Below are 27,013 nucleotides of genomic sequence, written 5' to 3'. Positions count from 1 at the left end.
AAAAAATAAATATTTACCCTGGTTAGTTTTTGCTCCTGCAATTTAACTTGCAACTCGACAATGCTGAAAACAAGGAAAACACACACGTACACAGTCGACAGAGGGAATAAAGTGGAAAAAGAAGAAACCACACAGAGGATGCAAAAGTTTTCCATTTCTCGTCAACAGGCAGCAGCAGCAGCCGTATCTTGTTTTCCATCCAGCTTGCATCTCGCAGTACGAGTATCTTTTTCTCTGAACGCTCTAGCGTGTTTGCTTGCTGTTTTTGAGATGTGCATAAATTCATTTTGGTAATGGGGTTTTCCCAGCTCTTTGCTATCTTTTTTTGCGTTTTTGTTTTTGGTGTTTTTCTGCTGTGGGTGTTGCGTTTGGTTTAAGAGATTTGTTGCCCCTTGTTGCCATAACAATTGCTCCTTTCGGCCCCGGCTCTGCTCTGACTTTTCCCAGTCAGCCAGTAGTCAGTCCCTGGGAGCTGGCGGCACTTTGAGATTGAGATTGCCGACGAAGCCGGATGGATGGATGGATGGATGCGGACTCCTGCTGGTGTCCAGAGCAGGAATAAAATTAATTCCAAATATAAATGATTTAAATGTTGTAATCTGTTTGACATAACAAATTGTTATTTGATTACGACTGAGCTGCAGTTTTTGGTTTTCAGCTATATTTTCCCAGCCTTGGGTTGGAAAACTCTCCCCGAAAACCACTGTGAAAACCAAATCAAATTGAAATGCCAGAACAAAACAATAGACCCATGCGGTCAGAGTAATACAATTTAAATTAAAATTGTACAATGTGTTAATACAGAGTTTGAATGCCTGAAAAAGTTAGTTGCTAGTACGGAAGTTTTGTTAAACCTTTTTATTGGTTAGTTCCGTGGTTCCTTTTTACTTAATTTTAAGGTGTTTTAAGTCCTCTTAATCGAATTAATATAAATAGTATTTCAACCTCCGCAGAAAGTTTCCTAATATCCTACCCTAGACTGTATATTTTATAACTCTCAATCAATATACGGTTGATTTCCAATGATTTACCCATTTACTGAAAAATAATAATATTTTTCCCATGTGAAAAACCGAAAAATATCAAAACCAAAACAAAGCAAAAACCCAGGGAAATCAACCCCAGAGAAAATCATTTTCGATGGACATTTAAATAGATGACTAATTACGTCACGGCCAATTAGTTGTATTTAGGTCACTAGAGGGCAGGGAGGCTTACTAGAGGGGGTGTGTGCCACCTTTCAAGGTGCGGCTGCATCCTGGGTCAGTTATAAAATATACATGTATTTTCCCAATCGATGTGGAAATTAATATGCCTAGAAACAAAATTAAAAGCAAACAGTGAACAGGGAGCAGGCTGCACACCTCGCATTCCTGTTAAAACGGCCTCTCAAAGGGTTAAAGGTCCAATGGGTCTGCCCCATGACTGTTGTAATTGTTGTGCTGACATTTCCGTAGCGTAAATTGGTATTTACATATGACCGGAGTCGTCGACATTGCCGATCGATCTCCCCAATGCCAGGGACCCTATACCAACATGCATTAACAATTGGGAATTTTCGGTGCTCGTCCTTTGAGCTTTTTCGGGAGGAAAAAGCGGAGGGGGGTTTCGGAAAAACTCTCAATGCCCATGTTGTTTGTATTTATTTGGTGATTGTCCTGCGAGTTGTTGTCCTTCCAGTTGTCCCTTTTCGTTGTCGTCGTCCTCCGCATTGCAGCTGTTTCATGCCCATTTAACACCTTCAATCCGCTTTGCTTTCAGTCCGGCTTCGACTCCCATAGATAGGAGCTAGAGATGTGAACGTGATGATAAAAAAATAATAGGAAATAATAATAAGAAATGACTGTAAACATTAAGATTATCATCTTATGGGTAGTAATAATACTTACTTAAAGGTGAAACTGTCTAGAATAAAATAGAGATATAAAAGAAAAGGGTCCTTAGATATCCTTATATTAATTTTTAATTAGAAATAAACTTTCTCCTCTCCATTAGAATCACATTTCCTATATATTTACCAAATACTAGACATTTGGGAAAATATTATCGTGTGACATACTCCTTTTGGCAGTTTGCTGGGAAATGTTTGCACGTCCTCGGCACACACACACACCTCCGAAAATAAATTCACACACAGATACGAATGTATCTACATATATCGTATCTCGTATCTAACGAATGCACAAGGCAATTGGTTTATTTTCCAATACGGTAGCCGTTCAAATATACACAACTGAGGGGCAAATACGGTGGCGGGGGATTCAGATTCGTAATTTGTGTAAACATTTGCCATGTTTCTCACTGATTTCGATTTTTTTTCCAGCCAGTTCTGTTCGCTTCTCCTTTTCCGAATTTTTATGATAAACAGACAGAAGACAGAAGAGTCTGTTCCTCCATTCCAGTGCCTCGGAAAGTTGTAAAGTTGTAATTTGGTTCGATATATTCCTCCTGCAGATGTAAACACACCCACTGGCGGAGATTCATGGTGTTGCCGGCAAATTGGGGGAATCTCGGCTGCATAAATTGTTAAACATAAATTTTTGCGCATTATGCTTTCGATTTACGAGAATGTTTCATCAACACTCCGAATTGGGTCAAATCGCTGAAAAAAAGTTTGTTTAAACTTGCATTTGTTTGGGTCATGTGTTATTCTAAATCAATTTGTAAATCAACGTCAAAGTTTTGTAAATGCTTCTAGATGTTTTTGAAATTATTTGAAACACCATCTCCCTCCTTTTGACTAATGATTTTCTCATAGAAAGGGAAATATTACCCAAAATACTTGCTCCCTTTTGGGAATTTTTGTGCCTGCTCACAAGTTAAATGATCTGTAGGACACACACACGCTCGAGTGGCAGGAATGACACAACATATTTCTATGACAAGTATAGTAATAGTGAGATATTTTTTGCCACCCACGGCACAGAACAAGATCCCTATTTTCTGTATTATTTTCCCATGAAAACTGAAATTCACTTTTTTTGCCATCTGATCGGCTAGGGGTGGATTTTCCGCCATGGGATGCTGATAACCAGGTTATACATTTTCCATATTTATGCGCATTTTGTTAATCAGTTACGGCCTTTTGGTAGTTGAGTTTTCCGAGGGTGTAAGCGTCACGGTTAATGAAACTTTATGGCGCCTACTTGGAGTTGAACTCCATTCGCCATCCCTCCTCCGGGTGGTTACCTGTTACCGCAATTAAGAAAACCCCGGCAGGTGTACTCCGGCAAGAGAACTACTAACAAACTGAATTTATAACGCCCACATTTCATTCTCGTTCGAGTTGTTATTGTTTTTTCAAGCGTTCTCTGCTCTTTGGAGTTTTCCCCCTGAGTGGAAATCCGTTTGCGTTAACAACACACTAACAACATACACTCTCCCTCCCAGGTCCCTGGGCTATACATCAAAATTAACAGAAATGTCAGCTGCAGTTACAACTACCAACTATTCGCCGGCCACGTGAAGAGCTCTCCTTGTCCCTGCTGGTTATACTTTATATATATATAGAATACCTATATTTCTGCTCGTTGCTTTTTTTTTATGTTTTTATAATTCATGCTCATTCATCTTGCTCGGACTGGGTCTGGCATATCTGGCATTAACTGCTGAGACCCGCTGCTCCCTTCAGATAATTACAATTGTGTCATATTTTTCTCATTAGCGACTCGTCGTCCGACTTTCTACGATGTCTCATCTCCGGACTCCGGAGGGGGCCGGGCCACGCCCTCATTTCTACAAAGACTGCTCTACGAACACCTCGGCCATGGGTGCTGTTGCTGTTGCTGTTAATTAGCCCTGCTTGATTACTTTTCAAAATTACAAACGTGTCAACGTGTTATTTATGAGCCAAATTGTTTGCAGTTGCATTTCTTTTGGGCCATGTCTTTGGTAACACAGGAAGTAATGCATCTTTAATGGTTGCTGTGGCCCAAGAAAGTGGCATGTGTTTGATTAAAGGTTTCGGGGGGTATAGAATTTTAGGAGGCTTAAAAAATAGCAGATGTCGCATAAGTCTAAGGACTATAATATTAAAATTCTATTACACATTGGACTCCCCAGTCATAGTTTTTAAACTCTTAGATATTTAATACTTCAGTGAACATTTCCAGACATTACCCCTCATACCTAGACAAGCCACATCAAAAATCATACCCCAAATATGTCACTATTGATTAGAAAGATTCGAGTATCTGAGAGTTCACAAGACCAAAACAAATTCCATTTAACCTTAACACAAATGTGAACATGACAAGTTGTGTCAGAGACATAAATACACAGATCTATAGTGAAATACCTTGACAAGATCAAATTATCGATCCACCACACACTCGCGTACTAGGAATCTAGATCGGGAATCCGTTGATGTTGCCGCCGTGTCTGGAGAGGAGAGACCCCGGCAACCGCAACACTCTATGAACTCCATTGGGTGTGAAGGCAATCACTTCCGTTTCAGTGAACCTGAGTTTGCCCCCCCAGTACACCCCCCACTTTTCTCCTCTTTGAAGTGATCGTGCGTGCTGATAAAAGGCATACTTTGAGAGTGTCCCTCGTATCTGACAGATACAGATACGCATCGCTAGCGTTTGAGTTTCTACCTTTGGATTTTGTGTGCTGTGTGTGTGTTGATAGTTCTATGAGCAATTAATTGATTGTGACAGATTGCTCTATCCACGTTCCCAGGCCATACTCTGCATTTTCACCATTCTGAGCTTTACACAGAAAGAAAAAAGGTCATAGAGTGACTACTGATATGAGAGGATTATTGATCTATGATTTCTCTTTCACAATTGAGACAAAATGGTTTGATGTTTTATTTTTTTAATTTTGGTTCTCTCTAAGGCCCCTAATTTCTTTCACTGCACATCACCTCGCATCAGTGTCTCTTGAATGGCCCTCTGGGGCTTTTGGCTCCTCGCTTGATTGACACTTTTGTGTTGTGTCATCCGTTTAAATTGTGAAGAACTCTTTCGTTCGCTCCTCGTTCAGTGTTGCAGTTGAAAGAGTGGATTTTTATATGTTTTGCAATTGGATCTAAAGGGATCTCTAACTGCAGTTGCCAGGAAACGAAATCTCATTCAATGTTGCTGCCAGGGTTATGCTAAACAGATGTTGCTACGCGTCCATTGTCGTACTTGTTGGGTTGTCATCAAAATCGTTTCATTGTTGTCCCCAGCACGCATATTAATTTTATTGCTAACAATAACAGATCCATCGACAAACTATTGTGAAATGCATTTAATAGTTGCAATAAAAAAAGGGAACAAGCGCAAATGTGGCAACAATAGTCAAGGGATATTGCATGTAAGATTGATATTTCTTTGAAGGCGATATTTAGATGCTCTTTGAAAGGACTTTGTGTTTTGAAGTGGAATTTTCTATAGATAAGATTGATAATCAGTTAATTATACAACTTTAGATTTAGTCAGCCTACCAACTTTTGATGTAAATTAAGTCTAAAATTCTAGCAATGTCTAAGCCATAGTCATACCCTTTCTTAGACTTCTATTGTGACGAAAAAGAGGAGTCTGGTCCATGACACAGGGAGGACATTTTCTCCTCCTTATGCCCTTTGTTCCACCCACACCTCTAGTTTACCGCCCCCTTTTTGACAGCCTGTCAGTGGCAGAGTCAGTAGTCAGTGTCGTCATTGTTGTCGCCTCCTCGTAGACGTCGTTGTATTTGTCGTTGTCGGTATGCCACATGTGCAGAAAGGCAGTGAGAACAAAAAACAAACTATAAGATTTTATTGCTTTTTCGCATGTGAAGAAGAACTACGGGCTGCTGCTGGTGATGTTGCTGCTGCTGCTGGTGCTGCAACTGCAACAACCATTGCTGGCAGGAAGCAACAAGCCGGCAGCAGAAAAAGCTGCCATTGCAAACAAGGGCGTTGCTCGACCTGTCAAAATGAGCAATTACTTTGCAAAAATGTTGCAGAGCTCACGTGAACCGGGGGCCCAGTCGAAATGGGGAACGGTAGCGGCAGATCCAAATGGCAGATCCCCCAGAAGATGCCGGGGCCCCTATTCTTCAAACTGCCGCGCTCCCCACTGGCAAGTCGTTTGTCTTCTGGGCCAAAAGTTTTTCGGCTCCGGTGCACTATATGGTACCTCCTAAAAATCCCTCGACTGGCACATGAAAATGGATGGCATCCATGGCATCATGGCGTTTTCTTTGGAGTGGCTCCTTAATCTGGAAGTCTTTCAGTAAATGGCTGTCGCAATTGCTAATTGCCTGGCATTATTAGCTGATTAATGTGTAGCACCGTTTTGACTTGCAAACCAAGAGTGGCAGTTTCAATGGCTAAGATGCTATGGCGTTAAGCTGGTAAGTCAAAAATATGTTGGTTGTCTTGTTGGCGAAAACTTTTGGCCCGCTTAAGATATACCATCTCGAGATTATATGGCATCTGGGAGGGCTATTAAAATTTCGACTTTACCTCAATCACAGCTGGAAATCCGCTTCTAGGGAGTATATGTATGGCTTTTTTTCCGCGACCTGTCAACATCTGCCCCCCAAAAGCAGATACTTATTCAGACACTGAGGAAAAATTGAGGGTCCTATAAAGATATAAAAGAAAGATAGTTTTAAGGTCTAAGATATTGTAAGAATTGGATCTAGTTTTTCCTAAGATAGGATTAAAATATATCCCTACTTTTCCTGAAGAAACAATCTCTTTTTGCAGTGCCTACCCGTGAAAGATGTCGACGTTTACGAAAACCTGGCCTCCAACTCAGACTCCGACATGGACTCCCCATTCCTTCGCCATCTCCTCCAGGAGCTTCTTCTGGGCCATGACGAGGAGATGATGTTGCCGGCTGGTTGTGGCGGCTGCTGCTGGTTGCTGATGTTGTTGGAGGTTGGGTGTTGCTGCTGCGGGTTGTGCCAGTCAAAATGTGAGCTGCTGCCCATCGCGCCACACCGCTGCCGGTGGCGGGTGTTAAATTTTTGCTGCCACTGTGTTCTAGCTTAGCACTTCTTCATCTCGTTTCTGTTTCCTTCTCGTCGCTTCGATTTTTTGCTGCCTTTTTTGTGAGGGGGACTTCAACTTTTGCCGTTCATTTAATGGCTTCATTTTGCTTTGACATTCTTCCATGTGCCATAGCTCATCCTCCGGTTCCTTTCTGGGATGTTTGTTGTGCTGTCAGCCTGTCAGGCACTGCCTTCTGCTGCTGTCTTTTCCACTCTTCTTTTTTTGGCATTTTTTTTGGCCTTTTAAACTAATTGCATTGCCGAGTGGGTTGGGTGGGGAAAAGTGCAATAACTATTTAAACGATTGCCTTCGTGCTCACATGTGCAGCCTCTGCAGTTTCCACGTTTTGATGGCAAGTTTAACCAACCGACTACTCATTATACTCTTGGAATAGTGGGAGTTATTCTTTTACGATTTCTTCCAAAAGTAACTGCTTTTAAAGGTTTTTTCAATGGCTTTATAAATTGGTAAGGACTTTAAAACCAAATGATCGTTTTTAGAGTCTCAAGAGCTATTCTGAAAACTATTTTGAAGCGACTAGCCCACTTCTAATTTTGGAATACTGGGAACTCTATTAGGTCTGCCTAAAATTAGAGCATTTGAAATTCTTGCAGCCATTTGGCATCTTTTTGTTTGGGCTTTCGAGTGCCAATTATAGGATGCTTATGCCGGGAATCGAAGCTGTCAATGTTGTTTGTAGTTGGCTGTTTAAAAGTCCGAGGAGAGCTCCAGCTGTTTGACATCAGCGGCTGCCGAAATGGGAACGGAATCGGTTTTATGCATTTTCCATGGAAAAGCGTCAAAAGTTTTCCCCACCATTCGCCCTGCAGAGCATTGACCCAGAGCCAATGGCCAACACGCCCCTCCGATTGCAAACAACCCTCTCTCTGCTAGCCGCCCCCCAATAATTGTGATTGCGAAGGTAGGTGGGGACTCCCGCCCCCAACCCACGACCCACGACACTTGGCCAATCAATTAATCATAATCCAGATAGGAAAACATGTAACAACCGCAAACAAGAAGCCAAAAGCGGGAATGGAAATGGGGTAAGCCGATCGATAACATGAAAAATCCAAACACGAAAATCTAACCCCCTCAATGGAATCGGGAGTGTGAAAAACCATAACATGTGCTTATCACAATGCAAACACATATAGTCGCACACATGTGCAGCTGAAAACCATGACAAATCTAAGCAGACCCCAACCCACCCAAAATCCGACCCAAAAACCCACCCAATCTACGAAATCCACTCGAACCACCTCAAACCATCTAATACAAAACGTGCCCCATTGCGGCACAAACGATAATTACGTTCTGGCCAAAGCTCGCCTGATGCCATAGATTCGAATTATCCTCATTGATCCTTATGGACACGGCTTAAATGCAATGCGAACGGGCATAACTTGGACAGTGATAAATGGCCACCAATTGCAGTGAAAGAAAATCTGCAGAAATCTCAAGATGATCTCCAGAAACTTGCCATGGCTTTTGTTCTCGTTCGGGCTCTGGCTCTTGGCGGCAAAAATTTATCGCATATGTCGTCGGTCTCACATGATGTGCAAGATTTTTATTCCATAATTTTTAATGGTCTGCTTCCTCGACTGGATCCTGGCTAGAGTCCTTGGCATCCTTCCTGGGCAGTAATAGAATTTTTGCATTCGCTTGCAAGCGATAAATGTGATAAATGAATGCTGGCCATGTCTGCATGTTAGTTCGGTTATCCTCCGAGAATCCCCCCCAGGGCAATGGGCCTTGGGATGGGCCTGGGGAGGAAGGTGTTTTAGATAAATGCATTATGCAGATGCCCGGCCGAAGGATTTATGGGTATGGTGTTTGTCTTGGTAATAGCTTAAGTCGAGAGCGGATATAAATATTAGGCGAGGCATTAGATTGTCTGAGCATAATGTGGCGAGTGTTATGAATGCGGCCGGTTCGAGTCCTCTCGCCTAGCCTGGCCTGACAACTCGATGAGCAAGCAGATTTGTTGCACAATTGCCAACTGGAGTTATAAATCTCCAGGTTGCCGCAGTACAAGAAAAAAACTTGAACCATTGCATAATGGGAAAATATCTGTTATCTGCAGATGGAGCTTAACAGTAAAAGTTACTTGAGATTATATCTCTGAAATATTATATCTTAAATGCACTCCGCACAGTAGTCTAGGACTGCATTACAATGTTAAGGCTACTTTAAAACCCTATCCGCTCAAACCCACTTCGATCATTAAGTTTATCATCTATAGAACTATTAAAACCTGCAAGTCCAATCTGAAAACTGTCGTAAACCGGCTACCAAAATGCCAAATACCAAAGATTACAGGCCCCCCATAGGTTGGTCGGTTGCCCATTTCGGTGCAACATTTTTACATTCACCGCAGCGAGTTGTGTGTCGTTTTCGGTCGTCCGACCACCTGAACGATCGCGATTTTAATACTACGTATACTGGTTAACCGACAAACAGCAATCGGCCGATTTATGGCAAATAAACATTTTATTTACCATTTCCTGCAATTTATTTGCGAAATGCGATGCAATTGCAATACTGCATTTCGAGCCGCTTATCAATGAACAGAAATGGACAATAAAATAACGTTGGAATTGGAAATGGCACGGCGAACCGCCGCGGAGTTGTCATAAATGTTTTGAACTGTATTTATTTAAAAAGCATCGTGTATCCCTATTATATTTATTTGCATATTAAAAAGCAAACAAATGACAATGGCTGTGGCAGCAGCAACGTTGCAAAACCGACGACAACAAACATTGCCGACGTCGCGGAGTATCGCAGAGACGATGCAATGTTCATATACTCGTATGTGGGAATCATATAGAAAAATGTTTATAATGCCCGGCGCGTGCACAGAATTTTAAAACGAAATATAAACACGTTGCGCGAATGATATGCCCCAGTGTTCCCTGGTATCGTTCGGGGGGTGACAAGGTATACGGGGGTATACGGCACACTTAAAAGATTAACCACGAGCACGAAACTTCGCTTTGTTCCAGGTTGCAGGTTCCAGGTTCCAGGTTTCTGGTATCTGGTTGGGATCCCATTCCATCCATATCATCACCATGCCAGGCACCTATTATACATATGTTTAAAAATCGGATTCTTCTCTTTTGTTGTCGTGGTAGATGGCTTTGCTCTGCTCCGCTCGGCTCGGCTCGTCTCGTCTCGGATTTATTTTTTATTTTTGTTAAATATTTAACATTGCTTAAGCCGCCGAAAACAATAACAAAAGGCCACTCGCCCACATCTACGGATAAGTATTTACCATGGCGAGCGCGTTCCGTTCCGGCTCGTTTTTTATTTATTTATTTAAAATTTTAATACCCTAGATACGATTGTCATACACGGCGGATACATATTTTCAGATGCTGGGAATCAGGGGGGTTACTACAAGAAGTTGCTTTAAGAAAAAAGACGTCAGTAATACATGTTACTATGCAACGATTAATCAGAAAATTTAAAAGAAAAAATGAATAAAATATTTTAACTTAAGGAAGCCTTAATTTAAGATATATAAGATAGTTATTTTCTAATTAAAAAATCATTTAAAAGGTAAGGTGACCAAACATTACTGTGTGTTGGAGGATTCCTTTACTTTATAAATATCTTATAGAAAATACCCATTAAGAGTATCTAGAATTCGTTAGCCCTGTCATCCAGAATTTGTGTTATTTTTCTGGAATTTTATTTACATACGCAACCTGCACAGACCGACAAATTGTTTGCTTTTGTTTTCTGTCAATATCCAAGGAGCCTGTATATGCACTTGTCGCCATCATCGCCGCCGTTGGGTAAACAGAAATCCCACGTTACGTAACCGTAGCTGAACGAAATCCTTTTCATCTTTGACCCTCGACCCTTGCCACTTTCTCATTTTCCTTTCCCCCGTATTTTTTTCCCCGCTTTCCTCTATTTGTCTCCCTGCACAGGCATCCCACAATGCATTCTCAACTTTTGCCGCCAAAATCCACTTGACTTTCTTTTCGGTGAGACACTCCACAGATGGAGTTGCGACTTGGTAAGGCTTCTAATTATAAACTGCTATGTCAGCAAGGGTAACACTGAAAGAATTGTAGAGTTAGAAACAATTTACTAACAGTTAGTAGAACTAGAATAACAGGGAGCTATTTTATGTACCTAGTTTAGAAGCTAGAACAGGGAAGGAGGCGGTTCTTTTTACCAAAATGTAAAAGGAGTCTGCCGAAAATATTCTTATAAGTTAGTTCAATAATAAATATATGTTTAAAGAAAATTATTGATTGTTTTTTCTCAGTGCTATTTGCCGCAAACCCACTTCAAGTTGGTTACTCCAAGTTCATGAACTTGATCATTGAACTTCTTCGCTCAACCGAGCGGTAAACCAACTTTAGCTTCTTGGATTGTCTATTTTTTGGAAGTTGTCTTTTCTTTTATTTTATTTCTTTTTTTTGGGTGAGAACCAAAGGCCAAACACTTTAGACACAAATTCGGTTGATTGTTGTTGGTGTTTGTTTTCATTACGTTGCAGTAGCCATCTGTTTCTCCTTTCGCAACTGCAGCAGACTTTTAATTTTGTGTGGATTTTTGGGTTCGGTTCGAGTTTTCTCGCCCCACCCCACCCATCCATGGCGTGGAGTTCACTTCGGTTCAGTTGGGTTAGGTTATGGATGAGGATGAGCTGGTGGATGGGGTGATTGGGGGTCGGAGGTCGGGGGTTGAGGTTCCGCTGCCGTGCCGTGTAATGTAAAGTGGAAGTTGTAATTTAGTTGCTCCAAATGACTTTTCGGCACAACATTATCATTATGTGCATTTAATTGGTGTTTGTCTTGGCTTGTCTGCTCGACTTCGCCTTCAGTTGGCTTTCCTCTTGAGTGGCCTGAATTCTCCTGACTCGGCTTTTATTTGTGTGAACTTCCACTTGGGTTCTTAGGTGGCCATCATTTGGTGGCGGAGATGGGCAAGCCTCTTATTATTTTTATTCCGGAACTGTCTATCGGAAATTAAAGAGTCTTGCGGTAGGTTAATGAACTTCAAATGAGGCAATTGTAATGTGTCAGATAAAACAATTGTATAATCTTTTGGGTTTTTTTTAGAAGAAAGGCAGATGACGAGAGGACAGAATTTATCTGCTTAGGTTTTCATTTTAAGACCTTAAATTTATACATTTAAATTCATTTAGAAATACAGGCTTAAATTCTGCATTATTCTGCCAGACATGCTCTTAGAAAAAAAGTGTCACCGTAATGTGAAACCTCGTAATGCCGCATCCGCATCCTGGAATGCTCGTCCTGGACCACAATCAGTGGGACAGGAGCTGCACACAGTGAGACCGACAACTGTCCGCAAGCACAAAACACATCAGCAGCTATGCAAGCTACGGCAGCTGCAGAAAAACGTTGAAATTAATGAGAAAATTCTCAACTTGATGTAAAAAACCACAAGATAACACAACGGGGCGAAAGTACGGTACGACATGACTGAAAGGAAAGGACGTGGACCGGATATGCAAGTCCAGTTCAAAATGCAAAAATGCAAAAACACGTAATCCGGTGCGGGAGGAAGGCAAAAAATAAGCGGATGGATGGTAAATCCTTTTAGACCAGATAAAAATTGCATTGCATTTAACAGCATTAAAACCCCAACAACCAACAAAGTGCTAAATAAAATTAGTAAAAAAAGTAAATGAGGAAAGCTAAAAATGTAGAATGATACTAAGACAAGGATGCAAATGGACAGCGAGAGAAACTTGTATGGCGCAAAAAAAAAAATGATATAAGCAGCTCGTTTTTAAAATCCTCTCATCCACCATATCTCCCATATCTTCGCCAATATTGACCCGATTCTAAAGCGGGATACCTTAAACGACTTGTAGATCGATTTTCCGTAAATCTGCATCAAAATCTGGATGCCATTTTGTTTTCAAATTTTTCATGAAATTTTCTGGGGGATCCCCTTTGAAAATCTTGAAAACGCATTGACGGCCAAAATGACCCACTGCGATGGCCATATCTTCGCCAATATTGACCCGATTCTAAAGCGGGATACCTTAAACGATTTTTAGATCGATTTTCCGTAAATCTGCATCAAAATCTGGATGCAAATTTTTTTTTAAATTTTTTATGAAATTTTCTGGGGGTTTCCCTTTGAAAATCTTGAAAACGCATTGACGGCCAAAATGACCCACTGCGATGGCCATATCTTCGCCAATATTGACCCGATTCTAAAGCGGGATACCTTAAACGATTTTTAGATCGATTTTCCGTAAATCTGCATCAAAATCTGGATGCATTTTTTTTTTTTTAATTTTTCATTAAATTTTCTGGGGGATCCCCTTTGAAAATCTTGAAAATGCATTGACGGCCAAAATGACCCACTGCGATGATCATATCTTTGCCAATATTGACTCGATTCTAAAGCGGGATACCTTAAACGATTTGTAGATCGATTTTCCGTAAATCTGCACCAAAATCTGGATGCAATTTTTTTTTTCAATTTTTCATGAAATTTTCTGGGGGATCCCCTTTGAAAATCTTGAAAATGCATTGTCGGCCAAAATGACCCACTGCGATGATCATATCTTTGCCAATATTGACTCGATTCTAAAGCGGGATACCTTAAACGATTTGTAGATCAATTTTCCGTAAATCTGCAGCAAAATCTGGATGCAAATTTTTTTTTAAATTTTTCATGAAATTTTCTGGGGGATGCATATGTTTGAAAATCCTGAAAACGTTCTTAAAAAAATCCTTCCTAATGGAATATTGTTTATGATTTGTAGATCGATTCCTCACTACTCAGTATTGTACATTTTACAATTAAATAGAAAAAACTATCTTGAAGGTAGCATTTGCCTCTAAAGAAAAAATTTGAGAGAAGAATATTTTTGAAGTGCACCGCTGGGGCAAGTTGGGCACAGAGGCACTAGTGGCAGTTGGGAATCACGTGGAAAATATGCTGACAAGTGCATCGACACGTGGCAGTGGCAAGAGTTGAGTGGAGCGGAGTGCCAAGGCAAACGTTTGTTGGACACGTGCGGCAACTTCAGTTTACAGCCGTATTCCGGCGGCTGGATGGGCGATGCCTGGGTGGGTGGATGATGGCTGGGTGGCTAGATGGTGCTAGTGTTGTCGGGTGGGTATGGTGGCAACTTAATTTTCGCTTTTCCATGGTGCACCTGACGGACCAACGGGAATCGGTATCGTCATCGTTATCGCTGACTGATGTGCCCATTCACTTGGAAATGGTTGATGAAATTTACGTTGGGAAGTACGAATATGGGACACTTTTTAATGCTCTAAGAAAAAATCCTTTTATTCCTTTTTTAATAGATATTTAAAAAAAATAAGAGACTAAATTATGGCTTGCTTCATTTTATTTAATTTAGATTAAGTTATAAGGTCTTCTGTAAGAGGGAAAGCTCTCTCCGTAATCCTCTGATGTTGTAATAAAAACTTTGATTGCGGCTAAAAAACAGGCATTGAATTAATATTCTGTTGTATATTGGAATTGTAAAACATTTCTGCGTATTCTGTAGGGTCCAAAAAACGCGATGTATTACCAGGAAAACCCAATCCAGTCGATTGATTGCCTTTTTTATGATTAATGCATGCGAATGCGACCGCCTGCCAATCGCTTTCGCACTAATACACAGCCAATTTAATTAAAGCCCCCGTCTGGGCCTGGCCAACAAACGGTCATAATTATGCAACAGCTTTTCTGTTTGATGCGTTTATCGATTTATTGAAGTGTTAACCAGCGTGATGGCAAGTTGTTGATATGGCTCGATTATACTACATAGGACCCCCCAGCAGAGCCAGCGTAAGAGTCAGAGTCAGATCCAGAGCCACCCACATTCAATATTCCCATATTGATTGACGGCATGCGGTTATTTTGTCGATGCCACGCCCACTATCCTACCAGAGTGTGGGCGTGGCACCGCCCGCTAATGATACGCTTCAACGCGTTTTACATTGATTTCGCCTCGTTTGCATGTTATTTATTATTATATTACCCGCTGGCTTTTTTTCCCTTTTCATTATTGTATATATTTATTTTTTTCATTATCGTGTACGCAATACGTTTAATATTTTCACTAAGAGTGTAGTGGGCTTCCCGAAAACCCCACTCGATGGTGAAATTAATTTAGTGTAATGAGTTTTCGCATACATTCCGCTTGTATTTATGAATATTGGATAGTAATTATATGGTAAATCGGCTTTTGGCTGCCACAATTAACAGTGTAAATTAATTAATGGTTTTCGGGCAATTGTGCTACCTTATGGGTTGGCCTGTTGCTTAGCGAATTCTTACTAATTTAATTGTTTTTAGTCTGCATTAACATTTGCACACACATATAATTAAAAGTAGGTTAATAAACAATTTCCGCATAGGCATATAATAATTACTCTGGTGCCCGCGGCAACTCTCCATTCCCCACAAGGCCGGCGCGAAAACCTTTCTCAAAAATTAACTTAACAAAGAGGAAATTAATCTAAACGAAAAATGGCATTTCCCCTGACATTAATTTAGACAACAGAGCTCTCCTCCACCAGGAGACCCAGCCCACATCCGCACAGAAAGTCCATTAGGTTCGAGGCATTCTAAGCACTTGCGAAACAATTAAAATAATTTGCCACATACTCGCGCCGTCCCCTGACGGCCACCATGCAACAGAGTTCTTTTGTGAAAAAGAAGGCCAAATTGCCAGCACTTAACTCTAGCAGCCGTTGTCCAACTGTACTGGGTACTGTGAGTCCTGGCCCCGTCCAGGACATCCAGGCAAGCTCCTAAAAACATGCCGCACGTTGCTGGAAAAAACACCAACGTCAAAGTCGTAGGATGGCATTCTGTGGCATTTTGCACTTTTGGCTTTCCCTGGGGAGATTCCTTCTTTTTTTGGGGAGGTGAGGATATCACAGAGTTGAAAGGTTACATTAATTAACTTTTGAAACAAAGGCAGAATAATATTATGGATAGGTGTGGGTTTATATTAAATTGGATTTTTGGAAATGTGATAAGTTCCTTTAAAGATGGTTTTCCTTAGTTTTTTTTAGTTTTATATTCGGAAATTTTGTATTTTGTAAAATTTGTATATTTCTTGGTGTTAGGGCATTCTTTATTCCTACTCCACCCCTGGGTCCTTCTCAAGTCGCCTTTGGTTCAGTGGCTGTCGCTCGGTCTATGTGTGAAATATGCCACTTTAATGAGCCAACGTTGCGCACTGAGTGCTCTTGCATGCAACCCTTGCCCCACGAGTCTCTCAAGTCCTTCCCGCCGACTCCTGCACCGCAGTTGCCCCTTCCCCGACAGGACTAGTTGTTGTAGGTGCACTGGCGTGGACTAAACTGAATCCTGCCAGAGGCAGTTGGACAACTGGAGAATGAGTACACTTGAAAAAACATGTGGAAAGAAATACAAGGATTCTCTTTTCCTGATCTAAACATTTTTCTGGCCATGTATATTTAAAGAAGTCAGAAAGGATTTTATCCGTGAATTTTTATTATCGAAAATATATTCATTTAACCATTTTTTCAGTGCTACTTGCAGCAAATACTTACAGGACTAGAGTGCTTTGGAGTCCTGGAATATGGAGCTAGGTCCTTGTTTCGGTGGAATGGCTGTGGGGCATGAGTCCATTCTCTTTTTGCTTTTGGACGGACTGCCTCAATTGACATTTTGAATTGTGCAGCTGTTGCCGCTGGAAAAAACGCGTTGCATATTGCAGGGGGCAGGACAACTACCCATTACCAGCAACCGCTACCCACAGCCACCCTCTCATCGCCTCCCTCCGCTCTTTGTGAGAGCCCTGCGAAAAGTCCTAGGCAAAAGGATAATGCTGGGGCAAAAAACACGTGTTTAACGCATAAGTGCGAACGTGACGCTAAACTCATTTAAAGGATTACGTTCTGCACACTGTTAAGTGTGGATGAGAGCTTGTATAAGTGTATGTGTGTGCGAGAGTGCCCCAGAAGAAGTGTGTGTGTGTATAAATGAGATTAAATTTTGTTGAAAGCATTGCGACGATAGCAACCAAAAAGCAAAAAGGTTTCACACATTTTATACCCAAAAAAAGGAAAGCATTTCATATATACTCTTTTTGGAAGCAGCATTTCAAAAATTTTATTCCAAAAATAGTTTAGTTTTTAGAAATTTCCACAATTTTAGAAAGGATGTATTAAAAATTTCCCTTTCAATAATATTAGTTAAACAAATAGTTCACAATAAACCGTTTAGAATATCAGGATATCCTGAAACAGGATATCCTGTATCTCATCACTCCCTAAGAAATCCCCAACTTTTACTCACGTTTTTTATATACCCGTACTTCTGTACCTCCCAAAAAGCAGAACCCCTGAAAACCCCATGAAACCGTCAAGGGGTTAAAGTCTATTTATGCATATGTTGGATGGTTTCCGAGTCTGTTTACTCGCAAAAAAGTAGGTTAAAAGCACTTTTGGACTTCTGCGCCACGCCCCCCTGTATTTTTGGGGTGGGGCGGTGTTTGTATTTGTGTTTGTTGTTCGTGTTTGTGTTTGCATTTTGTCTTCGGTTTTGTAGTGCACAGTTTTAAGCCTCAAGCTGTTTGGCCATTGTATTTGTTAATCCTTTCGGGCTGTCGCTGTCTGCCAACCAATCCCCCATAGCACCCAGAGGGAGACCCCCATGCCCCTTATATCCTCCATTTAGTGTTGACTCGAGTTTAAATTTAATTAATTACAATTTTATGCGCTGGCTGTGAAACTCAGCCTGACATTGTCGCCTTCAGTGGGGGGTGTCCCTTTGGCTCGTTTTATTCCTCTGGCTGTTTGTTTGTTGTTTCATAAGATTAAACATCAAATATTTGTCCAACTGTCTGTCTGTCGGGGCTTAGGAAAAGTCGTGTCCACTTGCCAGTTGACTGGAAAAGCACAGGACACTAAAAGCTAATCGGTTATTTGGCAGAGACTGTCTTGGACAGGTGTATTTGGACAGAGTTTCGGCCTGTTATGTCTGAATCGATAATGCGAAATGGGATTAGTCAATTGATATGTTTGATTTCTAGACATATATTGTTGAATCTGCATGTTATTTAAAAATTAAAGAGAAATGGAAACTTTAAGAAGCCTGTCTTAGTATCTTCTATTTATCAGAAGTCATTGCTGTTTCTATCGAGTTGACAGCCCTGGCGAATCCAGACACCCAGAGTTCCTGGAAAGGGTTAAAAAACGCTGAACGTTTATTACCATTTTGACAACTAACAGACGCCACCAGTCACCCCCAGTGCTTGGCTCAAGGGTTAACCCTTCCCGTCGTCCTTATCAAATGTTTAATTAATGAACTTCAAACATAAGCATTCGCCGCTGTGGCTTATCTCTAGTAAGTTTTTTCTCTCAGTTTATGCAACAGCAGCTAATGATACCGATGGTGCAACCGAAAGAAAGAAAAACATGGCTTATCGATGCTTAACTCAATTATGCTAATTTCCTTTGAAGCGATTCAACTTGATGGCAGTGTCAACGCCAAAGTTGGACCCGATACCGATGCCAATACCGTAACAAAGTCCCACTCACAGGTGGTCAACTGAGCGTGAATAATGATTAGAGCGGGTGTGATGGACGCGACAGAGACGGGTGAACGGTCAAGTGATAGAGACGGGGAGTGCAGGAACGACGGGTGTCTAATTATGCAGCTTGGAGTCGATGGGTCGCCTGGGTCGCCGACTCCTTCCTTTTGTTCATCAAAACTGTTTAGAGAATCAGATAAACTTTTTAATTTCTGGCCAACTCGTAAAAAGTCCAAGTCTCTTCGTTTCCACGTGGAAAGTGGCGTGGAGTTTCCCAACATCGACTCCAACTTCAACTCTTCGACGGCAGTCAGTTTTGTACAATTTATTTAAATTTAAACTGCTGCAGCAACTGACGAGAACAAGAGACGACGACTACGACGACCATAAAACCGGACATTTTATGAGCGCAGTTTTTACTGTCAAGTCGGAGGTCGGAGTTCTGGGTTCTGGGTTCTGGGCTCCTCCATAAAAAGGGTTAATTTGCAAACCTCAAGCCCAACCGAAGCCAGCCCGGACCATGTGTTTTTCCGTCAGAGGGACTGATGGAGTCCTTAGACCCTTTTTTATTCACTTAGTCCGACCATCTGATAATTAGAAATTTATTAAGCTTAATTATGTGTTGGCTGAAAGTACGCACTTTGGACATTTTTTGTGTGTGTCCCGAATCCCGAGTAGCTTGATTAAATGTGGCCGGTGCTGGTGCCATCAAAAAAAGGGTTCCCAGCTCCCTAATTTTTTGTGAGTTTGTTTTTCCGGGTGGTGTGCCAAAAGTTTCCACATTGCGGTGGCGTTTTATGAGTCATAATGAAAATAAAATTAATTTGATGCCTTTTTCAAACGAATGAAGAAACGAAATTTGCATTTCGGCTTAATTCCTTTTAGTATACCTGTAATAAAAATAAAATCATAAATACACAGAAGAATGTTTAAGTTTATGGCCACCAAAGGCTACTTATTTCTTCCGGAAAGTTTTAAAATGTTATTAGGGTCATGAATTAAGGATAAAAACAAAAAATATTGCATTGGATTTTAAAAATATATTTTCATGGCTTCCATTTCTTTCACAATGAATTTTAATTTACGATTTTGTGGCCAATCGCTTGCTTACCAAAATATTTAAACATACATTTCCAAATACCACAAACATATTTTTTCGGCCGGGATTAATGAACATTTGCTAGCACTAATCCAATCATAAATATTTCCCAAAGCATCCGCACATAAACGCCCAATCTAAATGCCATAAAAACCGACACAAGTTTTCGAGATGAGGAGAAAACTTTCGCTGGGGGAAGGGAAAACTTTTCCTGATCGATGATTTGATGATCAGTGAAAACAGATTCAACTTTTAACCCGTTTAGAATCCATAAAAATAGAAACTGAAATGCATTTTGTTTGGCTTGCGGCGTGGGCCGGAAATGAGTTGGAGATGAGTTGCCCCGAAACAAGAAAATTATTTAAAAACTCATTAAATTTGCATATTTATGCAGAGACCTGTGACTGGATGTGTTTATGAGGCGACGAGCCAAGAACTATCATCATGGGGTGATAAAAAACTTTATAATTGGGTGATACCCATATCTCCGACGATAAGTTTTCCACAATTTGAAATTCATATATGCATTCGGCTCTCGGATACTCGAATGCGAAAAACATCAAAAGATGTGGTTGAGGAGCTGGCCGGAAAAATGCACAGACGAACAGATGTTGACGACGTCGTCGGTACGTGACCAATGGAAAATCCGTTGACTTATGTCAAGATGACATAGAGTCGCGTTTTTGCCAGGAAATCGACTGGAATCAAATGAAGATAGACACTGCCAGACGATGGACGAGGTTCATTCCCGGGATCCGGGACTAGGGGTTACACCAACTTTTTGGCAGTTGTGAGAAATCAAATAAGCGCCGCAGACACAGATTGCATTGCAGCCTGCCCCAGGATGACTGTCTGTCTGGTAGTCTGGGCCCAAACTGACTTTAGACAGCCAGGCCTGACAGCCAGGGTTTTGAACTTGAAATTATTTGCACGACACAGCAGATTTTGCAAATTCATTTGGCAACGACAGGGCCTTCAACAGGATGCAAGGGGGAGTGTGTTTAGGATTTCGTCTAGGGACATTGGGATTTACGCACTCTTTAAAAATATTTATTAAATTAATAACATCAATACTCTTAAAAATACTATTAACTGAGAATAATTGCTATTTTAAGTAAATAATACTCCTATATAAAGCCTGTATCTTCTGCTCAAACGACAGAGGGGAGCTGCCCCATATCGTATGCCTCGAATCGTCCGTATTCTTTGTAGATTATATTTCACTGTTCATGGACTCTCTTTGTCATTATTTCCATCAAGTTTAATTTAACTCCCCGGCAGAGTGTCAGTTGGCAGTCGGCAAACATCGAAAAGTAGTTTTTCAACGGATTAAACAGCTTTAATTCTTTTTGTACTCCGGCGACTCCGGCAACCCCACAAAAAAGTGAGGGAAACTCTCCCCATTTTTTGCGACAGCTGTCAACAGTTTTCAGAAATGGCGTTCAATTCGTGCATGGAAAACGAATGAAATAAAAAACAAATTGGCATAAAAAAATGTGGAAACTTTGGCAAGTGTTTCGCTTTTTTTCAATAATTTTTTTGTGTAGGCGTGAAAAGCTAAAAAAAGTATACACAAAGCTGTCGGCAAGCAGCCAGCCTCATATATATTCAATTTCCCATTTATATTTACTTTTCCATAATATAATTTGACGTCCAGCAGCGGCAATTGATAGCAGATATCCAATGTTAGTGGTCAGCAGGATTGGGTTTTTCGGGGTAACCGGAGACGGGAGACAGGATTCAATGTCCGCTTCTGCGGTCTACTCGTTTTTCTGGCACGTTGACGCCTCTGACCAGGACACGAGGACACCAGAGCCCCAGGATGTGTCATCGTTTGGGGTGTCCTGTGTGTCGCCCTTCGATGCGCTTGGCCACAAAATGTCATGCACCTGTCAACTGGCCCGTAATAAGATGCCAAAACAGTTATGCGGTTATCTCCAGCCAAGGATAACACTATCAGGACATCAGGACATGCACACACACACACACACACACACACGCTCAAGCGGCAGGAAGTGCGTTGGGTTAAGCCGACAGGGCTTTAAGGATTATTGTAGCAAACAGGATTAAATCAGTCCAGGCTCCTGCAAAATGTAAAATGATTGAAATAATAATATCCTTGAGTGTGGCGTTTGCTATAATTAACTTCCTTTCATTTCTCAAGACAAACTTTTCGCTTCGCACTCATCCCACTCTTAAACTGAATTTTCATCCATAAAATAAATGGAATTTTTTAATCTGGCCACTTCGTGTAATTTTTTCGCAGTCTTCAGCAAGTAGTTTTTCTTTCATTTTTCGCAACTTTCCGCATTCGGGCCATCATCATCGTCGTCCTCGTCATCGTCCTTGTCAGCTTCAGCTTGGACACTTCAAAAAATATGGCCGGCTCATAATTTTAATCCAGCTTTTCAGTTCTCTGTTCTTAGTTCTCAGCTTTCTCCAGCTTGTCGTCTCACGCACAATGTGGCAAATTAGCAACAATATTTAAAACTAACTGCCAAGGGTTTGCCACCATCCGTCCGTGCCGCACTTGCCACTTCTGCTTGCCTTGCCAATTATTTAAAGCGCAAACTTTTGCCATTTCAGGCAAGACAATGGGGCGGAAAGGGGTGCCAGGAGAGGGTAGTATGCACAAACTTTATGGCCAAAACAATTCAAGTTGCCGAGGAGAACCAAAAATGTCGCACCCGAAATTTTCAGAGCTTGGTGGCCAAAACAATAATAGCTGAAATTTTTCAACACATTTTTTGTGGGTCAGCTTTATTTTGGCCATGGCCGTGGCCATAAAATGTAGATTTTAATTTTCAATTTGCTTGGCTGACAATTTTTAATTAAAAGCGTGAGGAAAATAAACATTAATTTTTATTATACTCCACCACTCAAAATGGCTGGTGGCTTATCATAAGCATTTCTATGGTAATAACATTATTATCAACTGCTCTCCCAGCCCCTTAACTTGAGTCCTGGCCATTTTCCGTTGACAAAGTCCTCGTCGTGGCTTTTAACGCCTTTTTGCCAGTTTGGCTTTTCCTTCTTGGCGCTCCGGCTCTCTGGCTTTTTGCTGTTTTTCGCGTGGCATGCCTAATGTACAAGCGTCTTATCCTTATTACCATCCCATCTTCATTTCTGTCCATTCAGCTCGTTCCTGCCGGCCCATCCTGGCAAATCCTGGCATCAAATGTATACGAAATTTTCAAAGCAAAAACCTCGCAGCAACTCCAGTTGAGCTCTTTGTTTTTTTCGGGGCTTAGAATTTGTTTTTGTTGGCATTATTGTTGCTGTTGCCGTACTTATTGTGGGTTTTTCATATTACCGGAAATTGTGGTCACCGGAAGCGGGATTATGTTTTCAAGTTTGTACCGGAACTTGGGCGCTTGACGGCGAACGGTTATTGTCGCAACACGAATCTGGGTTAAAGTTCAGCTCGAATCGCTCTGGGACCATTTTCGGTTGAGTTAGGTCAGTTGTATCGTATTGTTATTTTCGATGGGTGATTACTTGGCTGTATTGTTTTATTTAAATCATAGTGGTTGAGGGATTATAAGGGGTTTTCATAGGACAGTATATTTATAGAGGTCCTGTTAAGGGTTAAAAGAGCCCTATTACATTTAAGTATTCCTTCGAGTATATATACTAATCTTAATATTTCAAGAGCTTTCCTTCCAAAACTTTATAAAAATTTAGTTCCAAGAGTTTGATGTAGATTGGTACAGGAAAACCATTCTTTATTTCCTTATTCTTAAAATTATCTATTCTTCAAATAACTCCTACTTCTAGATTCCGAAAATTTAAATTATTTTAAGCCGTCTTTTGAGTTTCTCTGAATTGTTGGAATAGCAGAGACCCCTCACGCCCATTTATACCACTCATCAATTAATTTCACGCCATTCGCCAAAAATTCCACCCATTCCTGGGCATTATTCATGTCAAAGTCAGAAAGGCAGGCAGTTGGAACATTTTTGCGATTTACGTGGCATAACTTTTATTGGCTTGAGGCGCCTTTCTGTTGCGGCATGTTGTCACCAGGATTCGACTTTGAAGGGAGAGGGACACAGGCAGCTGGTATCCTGGCTCAATGGCAATGCCTCGAACTTGGTCCGGCCTTTTTCATTTTGTGCACTTAAAGTAATTAAGCGAATTACTTCAAAAGTCGCCAAGTTTTCTAATTATATCGAATAAATTTGTTTAATAGTATTCCTTTGGGGCAAAAGTTCTTGTGCACAGTTCTTGTCTCTCTTATTTTTGGCCGCGTTTTCCATCTCGGCCAGAAAACCAATTTGCACACCATTCAAATTTCTGTTGATTTTTTCGATTTTTCGAATTGCGTTCGTTTTTTTGTTTTCCCTGATTTTGGCGCCACCGTTGATTGTTTACTCGAGTGGAAATGTTAATTTCTGGACTTTTGACTGAGGCTCAGGGCTGATTTCCACTGATTTGAATGATTTTGGTGGCTTTGGAGGGGGTTCGGTCTCTGGATGCTTCAGCCCTCTTGTTGGAGGGTCTATATATTTTTTTTGGGGCTTTTGTTTCCTTTGATTATTTTTCCTCGGTTGCTTATTTCAATTTCCGCTTCGGTTCGTCTTTTTATTTTCGCCTTTGTTGCTATTCCCGTCGATTGGCCTGCTCATTTGGAAATTGAATGGTTTTTTAGTTTAGTCGACAGGTCCTGCTAGAATGCCAAGTGAAAATTTCGGCTTTCAGTTTGGGGGTTGTGTGCTTTAAATATTTAGGATTAATTTTGGTGAAATTTATTGCTGATTTTTGTGAACTTAATAGGTTTTTAATGAAAAACTTGGGTAACTAGGTAAACCGGATTAAAGATATATCAGAACATATCATTGTTTATTCTTGTTTTTACTTTTTAATGTTAGTGTTAGTCTTAATTAAGATTCTGGTGTTGCAGTTTTAGATAAGGTTCTGGTTTAAAAAGCTATGTTTTTTTTCCAAAATACATATAGTTCCAATGATTTTATAATGATTTCTGTAAACAAAACTTTATTTTCTAATTTTTTGATGCTATTTTCTTTAAAGTTCATTTCCGTGGAACTGCTCACTTCAATAACGACTTCCATATGTCTGAACACTGAAACCTTATCTCTGTCACATAATCTGCTGGCACACACTTCTGGAACAATCCAATCTATATCAAAAGCAAATAAACACGCGCCTCTTGAAATCATAACCTACCCCTCAGCCATCGCCATCGCCACCGCCACGCCCACTTGGCCCTTTGCCGCCCACTTTTTAACCCCCTGATGCAGCAGAGAAGAGCCAAGCCATGCCCAACAATTGTAAGTTCGTTCGCCGGGCCTGACCCAATTCAAGTTGTACTGTACAGTGGTGTTGTCTGTGCTGTAACTATATATCCGTAAGTCAACTAACCGGAGAGGAGGATCCAGAAGGACCAGCAGCCCGCCACCACCACCTTGTTAGGTCTTAATGAAGCAACGCACGTAAACAATAAGCAAACTTTGAAGCGAAAATTTGGCGCAAATAACGTTGCCAGTGCAGAGAGGATGGCAAAAAAAAGAACGACTGGAGGAAGGACGACTGGCAGGGGTAAGGGACAGATACGGATACGGATACGTGCGGCGTGAGGCAGGAACTGGCACGAAGGTCGTGGGCCCCTGGCAGGACCCCTTAACCCTCCTCAGGCTTGATGGGTTGCAAAAGTTTCGCTGCTGTAACAAGTTGTTGGGAATTAGTTGCGAAAAGTGTGGCAATGCCGCTCCGCTCAGCTCAGCTCATTAATTTTAAGGCACAAAAACGGAAGCGTGCAGCCGGCTTCCGGATACCGTACTCGACCATGACCGGAGACAGCGGCACGGCTCTGACATCAGAGACTCTGGATTTCTCTGGCTTTCTGCATTTGTTTTGTCTACAGAGGGAGAAATGTGATTTTAAGTGGTTTTGTAAGGATTTGTGTTTTTTTTTAAATACGATTTTATTAAACTAAAAATAGTAGAAAGGACAATTGAGAGACTAATTGTTAGATAATTATGCCTATTTTTCCACAGTGCATGTTTGTTTCTTTGGCTGCCACATTTGAGTTATGGCGAAAAAATTTGTTTTCGGCCTTTTTGTTGCTTTTGGCCCTCTTAATAAGCAGGCAGAAACTTTTGGAGTGCGCGAAATATTTGGATGTGGCATGCAATGAAGAAGGGGAGTGCCAGGGGCAGTGGCAGGTCAAAGCTATGTGGGGCAACAGCTGATGCTGATGCCACAACCACTTTCCTTCCACCAACTGGTGGTGCAGCATAGAGACCATTCCTCAGCTCGCACAATGAATAGGAAATTAATGTAGGTCGAAATGGCAGAGAATGCTCTTGAAATAGATTAATTAGTTAATTGGGTTGGAAGACTCAAAGCCAGAACTCTGCACAGAAGTTCCTGGCATCCTTGAAGAATATTTAAAAATTATAAGCCGACAGAGAGATGATGAATTAAGAAACTGCATTACTAATGGCTCTGATTGAATTTAATTCAAGTCATTAAGTGGCTGTCTTATTTGCTTTGTTTTTGGAAATCAGTTTAAAATATAGGAATGCCTGACTGGCTAAGAATCCAGTTGAATCCCCCTGCCCTTGGCTCAGATAACTTGGCTTTGTCCTTTGCCAAAAAAATAAACCATCGGGAGTGTTCATTTGAGTGGCGTCGTCTCCCTGTTTTGCATAAACTAAACCACCATTGCCCCCGAGCATATTTCAACTGCAAATCCTTTTAAAACTGCTTCATGATACAGTGTCCTTTGTTTTGGCTGCAGGATGCATTGCAGGAGTTGCAGCACCAGCATCAGGAGTAGCATGAAGCTGGCAAAAGGATACCGAATGGAGAGAAAAGGCCTCTACCATATTTGTTTTCTTTCCTGTTGTTGGGGGCAGAAAAGGAAAATATGCAGCTCTGGCACAAAAATGTGCACTTGTTTGTTTTGTTTGTCAACAGAGTCCTGTTGGCAGTCCTTTTTGCGGCAGTCCTGCGGTCCTGATGTCTGCCAAGCCTGCATATGTTGTCAGCGCTAATCAAGCGCACATATGATAAACAGACTCATACACAGGCAGCCCATTCTTACAAATGTACTGAAAAAAATATTACAAATAATAAATATAGTTATTGAAACTGAAAGGATGTGTGATGCTAGATACTTCCCATACTGCATACTGTATGCAGAAAACAGAATATTAGCCATAACCTTTATCTAAGTTATATTTTCTTTATGATCCTCGTTTTCTTTCCGTGCATACACTATCACCACAATACACAGGACACGCAATACTACAAAAATAACAACAAGAAAAAACAACAACTGCAGCAGGACTTATGCAATTGTATTTGTTTACCCGGACGGCTTAGCACCGAGTTCTTTTGGGCTCTCTTTCTTTGGCATTGTGCGACTTCCCCTCTTCTACTC

At 41.1% G+C, this 27,013-nt stretch overlaps 1 protein-coding gene and 1 long non-coding RNA gene across 2 annotated transcripts in view; one reads left to right on the top strand and one right to left on the bottom strand.

Annotated features, from left to right (window-relative positions):
- The window catches only part of LOC116655834, a 43,012-nt gene extending 16,736 nt beyond the window's left edge, over window positions 1–26,276 (top strand). Inside the window, exon 2 of the transcript XR_004310909.2 lies at window positions 24,637–26,276. The gene's annotated coding sequence lies outside the window, so the exon portion shown is untranslated. The remainder of the gene's footprint in view (window positions 1–24,636) is intronic.
- Window positions 1,165–2,940, bottom strand: LOC26514699. Its single transcript, XR_001408873.3, has 2 exons — window positions 1,890–2,940; window positions 1,165–1,788 (listed from the first exon to the last, which is right to left on the bottom strand). It is a non-coding gene; the product is annotated as an uncharacterized LOC26514699 (long non-coding RNA).
- Window positions 26,277–27,013: the final 737 nt, after the last annotated feature.

This window comes from Drosophila ananassae, chromosome 2R (assembly GCF_017639315.1).
Source record: "Drosophila ananassae strain 14024-0371.13 chromosome 2R, ASM1763931v2, whole genome shotgun sequence".
NCBI lineage: Eukaryota > Metazoa > Arthropoda > Insecta > Diptera > Drosophilidae > Drosophila > Drosophila ananassae.
This window is presented reverse-complemented; position numbering and strand designations above follow the sequence as displayed.